At 42.1% G+C, this 6,520-nt stretch overlaps 1 protein-coding gene across 5 annotated transcripts in view; it reads right to left on the minus strand.

Annotated features, from left to right (window-relative positions):
* The window catches only part of Prr14l (proline rich 14-like), a 72,566-nt gene extending 68,874 nt beyond the window's left edge, over positions 1 to 3,692 (minus strand). For 4 of the 5 annotated variants that reach the window (XM_013520343.1, XM_013520342.1, XM_013520341.1 and 1 more), the window contains exons 1-2: positions 3,508 to 3,692; positions 1,681 to 1,801 (exon numbers count right to left, since the gene is read on the minus strand). The gene's annotated coding sequence lies outside the window, so the exon portion shown is untranslated. The remainder of the gene's footprint in view (positions 1 to 1,680; positions 1,802 to 3,507) is intronic. The other variant, XM_013520339.1, reaches the window with a different exon arrangement.
* Positions 3,693 to 6,520: the final 2,828 nt, after the last annotated feature.

The following is a 6,520-nucleotide window of genomic DNA, read 5'->3' on the forward strand; positions in this document are numbered from 1 at the left end:
TTTGTTTTTGTTTTTTCTCCGGTACCGGGAACCGAACTCACGACCTTGCGCTTGCCAGGCAGGCGCTTTTGCCGCTGAGCTAAATCCCCAGCCCTAACAGCTCAATTTTAATAGTGCTATCCTGAGTAATGAGCTAGATCACCAATGACTTACCTGTATGCTGTACTTTTTAGAAAAAACAAACAAAAAATGGTATGAATTATTTGTTACATTTTTTTTCTATTATTTCCCCAAACCTAAATGCATAGCAATAAAAAACACTGATGTTTTATCTCTTTATCTTATCAGAATCTCTCCAATTATCAGCTCTCTGCTTCAACCATCAAAGTTTTACAAATATTAAAACAAGAAACAGCAGGGCGTGGTGGTACATGCATGCCTGTAATCCCAGCACTCGGGAGGCTGAGGCAGGAGGATCTTTGAGAATTTGAGGCCAGCCTGAGCTACAAAGTGAGCTCAAGGTCAGCCTGAACTGCATAGCAGGACTCTGTCTCAAAAAGACAAAAAAAAAAAAAAAAAGGAACAAAAAAGTATTAAAACAAATCTAAAGTAAAAGAAAAAACACAAGCTTATAAAATGTGAATGGAGATTTATTTACAGCTTAATCCTTCCCAGTACTTACAATCATCCCACTGGATGAGGACACCAGATAATTACTATTTCGAGGTCTAAGCAAAAAATAAACCACTGTTTGGAGAATGACTCTTGCCAGCTGTTACTGGCTTGTCATCTTTACCATAACACAAATCAATATTAGATTTAGGGAATGGATTTAGTCCTGCAAAAGCAACTAATGCTTATACAAAATATGCAGTAAAATTATTCTAATGAAAGAAATTATTTTGAGTTCAGAACAATTATTTCAAAGAAAAAAGAAACAATTATTTCCATTTCAAATGCAAAAGCACTGAACACAGCAGTCTCATAGCTGGTCTCCAAGTCAGGAGGCTAAGGTCCCTATTCTGACTCCATACACTAACCACATAGCCTCCAGGGCGGTAAGTGAAAGTTAAGCGAACTTTCCTGGATTTGTTTTAATCCCCGTATAAAATGAACAAGTTAGATGAAATAATCGCAAAGGATTCTAAAAACCTTAAAAACCCCAAGACTCTAAAGGATAACTTTTCTTTTTCTTTGTTTCAGCATAGAACACCTACAGACCCCAACAACAGGGTCACAGAGCTCAGACGAATCCCCTCCCACAAGTACTCAAGGGCATCTGAGGTAGTTTAAGAACACTTTACATACAAGAAAAGAAAAAAGAAAAAAAGGAAAACTTTTAAATCTGCCTTCAGGTAATTAGGCAGTATTAATTCGTATTCCACACCCTCCATCTAAAAAAAAAAAACACCCATGAAAAACAAAAATAAAAAACCAGTTAAGGATTAACTCTATAGCTCTCAACCTCATTAGAATATTTTATAATACTAAAAACCTGACCCAGTGGCAATTACTTGTCATTCAACACTCTCCAAAACAAAAGTTCCATAGGTAAAAAAAAAAATCATAGCAATAAAGCAAAAATTAGGGGGGAAAATCAAAGAAACGAACAAAGGAAACAGAAAACCATGTGCCCCAATAATCCAACACTGAATGAAGGCCTCCCTCCCTTTAATTCCAATAAAGGGGCTGTTAATAACACCAGAGGCTGCCATGCTTGTGTCAAAGAACAATACTCACAATAATGATCAGGCCCTCAGAAGTTCGCAACACTCCTTTCACCTTGAAAAAGGGGCTTTCTTTTCCAAAGATTCAGTCACTGTAGCCGATCCCTCCATGAGGGAAGGAGAAGGGGCCTCTTCTTGAGGGACAGAGAAAGAAAAACCGTTTAATACAATCTCAAGGCAAACTGAAAGCAAGACAGAGAAGCACATATACTAAATAGGGCTCAGCTCTTCAACATGGAGTGTGTAGGAAATCTCAAAAGCATCAAGCACTGTTTCCCTTTTCCTCCCTTTATTAGCATGCAGAAAAAGGACCCCTCTGTCTCCACGCACGGAATGAAACAGTGAAATGCTCCTGGCTTCTACTCACAAAGACTCCTTGGATAAAAGATTTTTCTCTTTTTCAGTGGGAGAGGAGAAAGGGAACCTTCTGTACCAGTCCATATAGATAGAACTGATTCCTCTCCTTTAAAGGTAGTCTTTATTTTTCTCGGGAGAGCAAGCAAAAGGAAGAAGTCAGAATCATACTCTGGGGTGGTACATGCAGAGGAGGCTGTGTAAATAGAAGGAAGCTCTTTTTTTGTCACTGGAGCAAGCAAGGGCAACGAGAAAGGCCACCTCTAACCAGTAAGAAGTGATAGGTTCAGTGGACAAAGGAAAGGCTGACTTCTGGCATCTGATGTCGCTTCCTCTTAAGAGTACTGACCTGCTCCCAAAAGCTGTCTTTTTTTTTTTTTTTTTTTTTCTGATTATTTTCAGTGAGGTCCTCTTTATTAATTTGGGGAACAGAATATAGTAGAATCTAAGAGATTGGCTCTTCACCCTGGGGTGGGGAAAGTCTTCCTTTTCTGCAGAAAGGACACACTGAACACTTGTTATTATGGGCTAGGAGAGAGGGATCGGCAGGCACAAAAACATCTGCCGCTGCTTTGTGCAAGATAATGGTTTTCTTTCTTAACAAATTAATAGGAACAACTTAGCAAAATTTACTATGTACTAAGCAGTTACACAAATTCTCCCTTATTCCTCAACAATTCTAAGAGTTCCCAAATTAGAGATGGGCCAATGAAAACTTAAGTCATGAGCCAAGGTCACAAAGCTGTTAAGTGGAAGATACAGGCTTGAAACTATCGTACTTCTTCGAAAGTCACGTTCTTAATTGTGCAAGGGAAAAGGAGCCCATCGCACATCAAGCAACTCGAAGGAAGAAAAGTGAGGGACATGACGGCGACGGCGGCGGGCGAGGGGGGGGGGTGCCCCGCTGGCTTCTAACGCCATAAAGTAAATTCAGTGTTTTCCCTAAATGTTGGGGTTAAGGTGAAAAATGAAGGCGAGAAGGTACTCTAATTCTATTCATAGGGGGAAGGAAGATCGCCTCTGTCACTCCGAGAAAAGTTGAGTTTCCCTCGTCACCTGCAGGGCGCTGACCAAAAGCGGGGGTGCGGGGGGAGATACCCCTTACGGGTAAGTTCAGAATTCCTGCCGCATCCTGGAGAGTCTTTCTCCGCTAACAGCGGTCCGAGAGCCAAGGGAGAGCGCAAGCCCACGACAAGGGGCGCCGTCCTCCACAAGAAGTTGTGGGACCCCTGCCGATGCAGGAGTCTCCCCCGACGCAGGATGTGAAGAACCCATTTTCCTCTAGGGAGGCGAGGCCTGGCCTCCTGCCTGTCTGGGTCGTTCTGCCGCCCGCAAGAGCGCAGCCTCCGTTCCCTTCCGCGCCCCCGGGGCGGGGGAGGGGGGCGCCGGACCCCCCTTTACCCAGCACCGCCCGACAGAGGGTCCCCGCAGGGTTTTGCGGGGCCGGGCAGTTATGCCGGAAGCTTTCTGACCTCCAGCCTCTTACCCTGAGACCCGCTCCGCGTCCTGCGCTTGCCCCTCCAGCTTGGTCTCTGCAGAGGCAGCCCGATCACCGCCAACTCTACCTGAGCCTGCGGACCCGAAAGCCCGTGGGCGCTCGGGCCACTACTGCCGCTCCGTCTCTATGGTCCTCCCGCACTTCCTCATCCGGGGCCCGACCCAGCCATGCGGAGTCGCCCAAGGACCGCCCCCGCACCGCGCGCGTGCGCGCGCTCTCCAAGGGAAGGCTCTTCCCACAAGAGACCTGCGGCCCTCCGCTGGCCACAGCAGCCCTCAACCCCTCCCCTGTGGTTCAGACTCTTAAAGGGGAACACACCTTTGGGCTGGGCTTCTGCTGAGGCCCAGGACCCAGGGCCCAGGGCCTTTGCTACCACCCCTCTTCACTATTTTTCTGGTCTGAACATGTGCTGTTCTAAGAAGCATCCCTGTTTCCACTCTGGAAGCTCAGGGAGGCCTTTTAATAACTGGAATAAAAGTATCGTATGTCACATCACTAACCTCTGGTCACACTGACCAGTACATCCAAATGACACTTCTGTTTCTAGTTGTTTACAACACTTTGATTTCATATCGTCACCTATTTAAAGCTAGATGGATGTACCATGTGTTTCATCATTTGACCTGTTTACCATCTGGTCCTTTCCACCCCTGCCTTGTTTAACACTATGTTCGCCCCACCCAATGCAGTATTTGGCAGACCTTTGAAGGAAAGAATTAACCCAGAAGAGCATTGAGCATGTTCAATGAATGCAATCCATTTCCTCAAAATCACCCAGATAAATGTTAAAAATAGGAATCTTCTTGGAGACTAGTGAGTGCTGCCATAAACCTGGGAGTGCAAATATTACTGTCATATGACATCTTTAACTCTTCCAGGAAGATACCTAGAAGGCGAATAGTTGGGTCAAATGGAATTTCTGGCTTCAGTTTTTTGAGGAACCTCCATACTGATTTCCACAGTGGTTGTAGTTTACATTCCCACCAACCATCTAGAAGGGTTTCTTTTTCTCCCCTGACTTGCCAGTGTCTGTTATTATTTTGATTACTTGATGACAGCCACTTTCCAGAGTAAGATGGCATCTCAGTGTTTTAATTTGCATTTTTCTAATGGGCAGGGATGTTGAATATTTTTTCATGTATCTACTGGCCATTTGTACTTCTTCTGAGAAGTTTCTACTCATTTCAGTTGCCCATTCTTTGAGTCCTTTATTTTTGGTGGTCTAATTTTTTTTTTTTGAGTTCTCTATATATTCTAGATATTAGTCTTCAGTGAAAGGAATAGATTGCAAAATTTTTTGTCTTTGCACTCTGTTGGTTGTTTTCTTTGCTGTCCAGAAGCTTTTTAACTTGATATAATCCCACTTGTTGAGTCTTCATTTATTGATTTGATGTCACCCATTTGTTATTTTTTGTGCAACTGACTTGTTCAGAAAGTCCTTGCCTGTCTTTAAAAAGTTACCTAGTTTACCTTCCAGCAGATTAAGTGTTTTTGTTTCAATATTTAGATCTTTGATCCATATGGCTTTAGTTTAGCACATAATGAGAGACATGAGTCTAGATTCTATCTTCTGCATGTAGATAGCCAGTTTTCCCAGGACCATTTGTCAAAGAGGCTACCTTTCCTCCAGTGTATGTTTCTGGTTTTGTTTTGTTTTGTTTTGTTTTTTGTATCGGGAATTGAATTCAGGACCTTGCACTGGCCAGGCAGGCACAATGCTGCTGAGCTATATCCCCAGCCCTCCAGTGTACATTTTTGGCCTTTTTCTAAAAGATCATGTGGCTAAATGTGCTTGGGATTGTTTCTGCATCCTCTTTTATTCTATTAATCTACCTGTGTGTTTTTGTCCCAATACCGTGCTGTTTTTATCACTGTAGTTTGTAATACAACTTGAAATCCAAGATTGTGATGCCTCATGCTTTGTTCTTGTTGCCCAAGATTGTTATGCTATTCTGGGTCTTTTTTGGTCTCACATGAATTTTATAATTATTTTTTTTCTAGTCCTGTGAGGAATATTATTGGTATTTTAATTGGGATTGTGCTCAATCTACATATCAGTTTTGGAAGTATGGCCATTTTGACAATATTGGTTCTGACTACCCAGGAACAGGGGATATTAGTCAATTTTCTGATGTCCTCTTCAATTTCCCTTTTTTTTAAAGTAGTGCAGTTTTCATTGTAGAGATCTTTTACATCCTTTGCTAAGGTAATTCCTAAGTATTTACATTTTCTTGATGCTATTGTGAATAGTAATTTTTCCTAGTTTCTTTCTGAGTGAGTTCATTATTAGTATACATGAATACTACTGATTTTTATGTCCTGATTTTGTATCCTGGTACAGTACTCAATTTGTTTAATTCTAGGAGTTCATTGGTGGATTTTTTGAGGGTCTTCTGTGCAGACGATCATGTCATCTGTGAATAATGGTAATTTGACTTCTTCATTTCCTACACATATCCTTTTATTCCTCTTACATAATTGCTCTGGTTAGTGTTTCAAGTACTATATTGAACAGGAGTGGTGATAGTGAACATTCTTGTCTTGTTCATGGTTTTATTTTATTTTATTGTTCTTTTTGAGACAGGGTCTTGCTGTGCAGTTTAGGCTGGCTTTCAGCTCACTTTGTAGCCCAGGCTGGTCTCGAACTCACAACAATCCTCTTCCCTCAGCCTCCCAAGTGATGAGATTACAAGTGTGCGCCACCATGCCCAGCTTCTTCCTGATTTTAAAGGGAAAGGCTTTAGTCTTTTCCTCATGTAATATGTAGATGGTTGGTCTGTCATGAATGGCCTTCATGAGATTAAGTCAACCTATAGCTATTTTTTTAGGGTTCTTATGAATGGGTGTTTGATTTTGATCAAAGACTTTTTCTACAACAAGTCAGAGCGTGTGCTTTTTGTCCTTGTTTTTGTTTATGTGATTTATTACACTTATTGATTTGCATTCATTCAACCATCCTTAAATTCCCGGGATGAAGCCTGCTTGGTCATGATGTATGTTC

The sequence above is a fragment of the Chinchilla lanigera genome, unplaced genomic scaffold, assembly GCF_000276665.1.
Source record: "Chinchilla lanigera isolate Chin_1 unplaced genomic scaffold, ChiLan1.0 scaffold00054, whole genome shotgun sequence".
Lineage (NCBI taxonomy): Eukaryota > Metazoa > Chordata > Mammalia > Rodentia > Chinchillidae > Chinchilla > Chinchilla lanigera.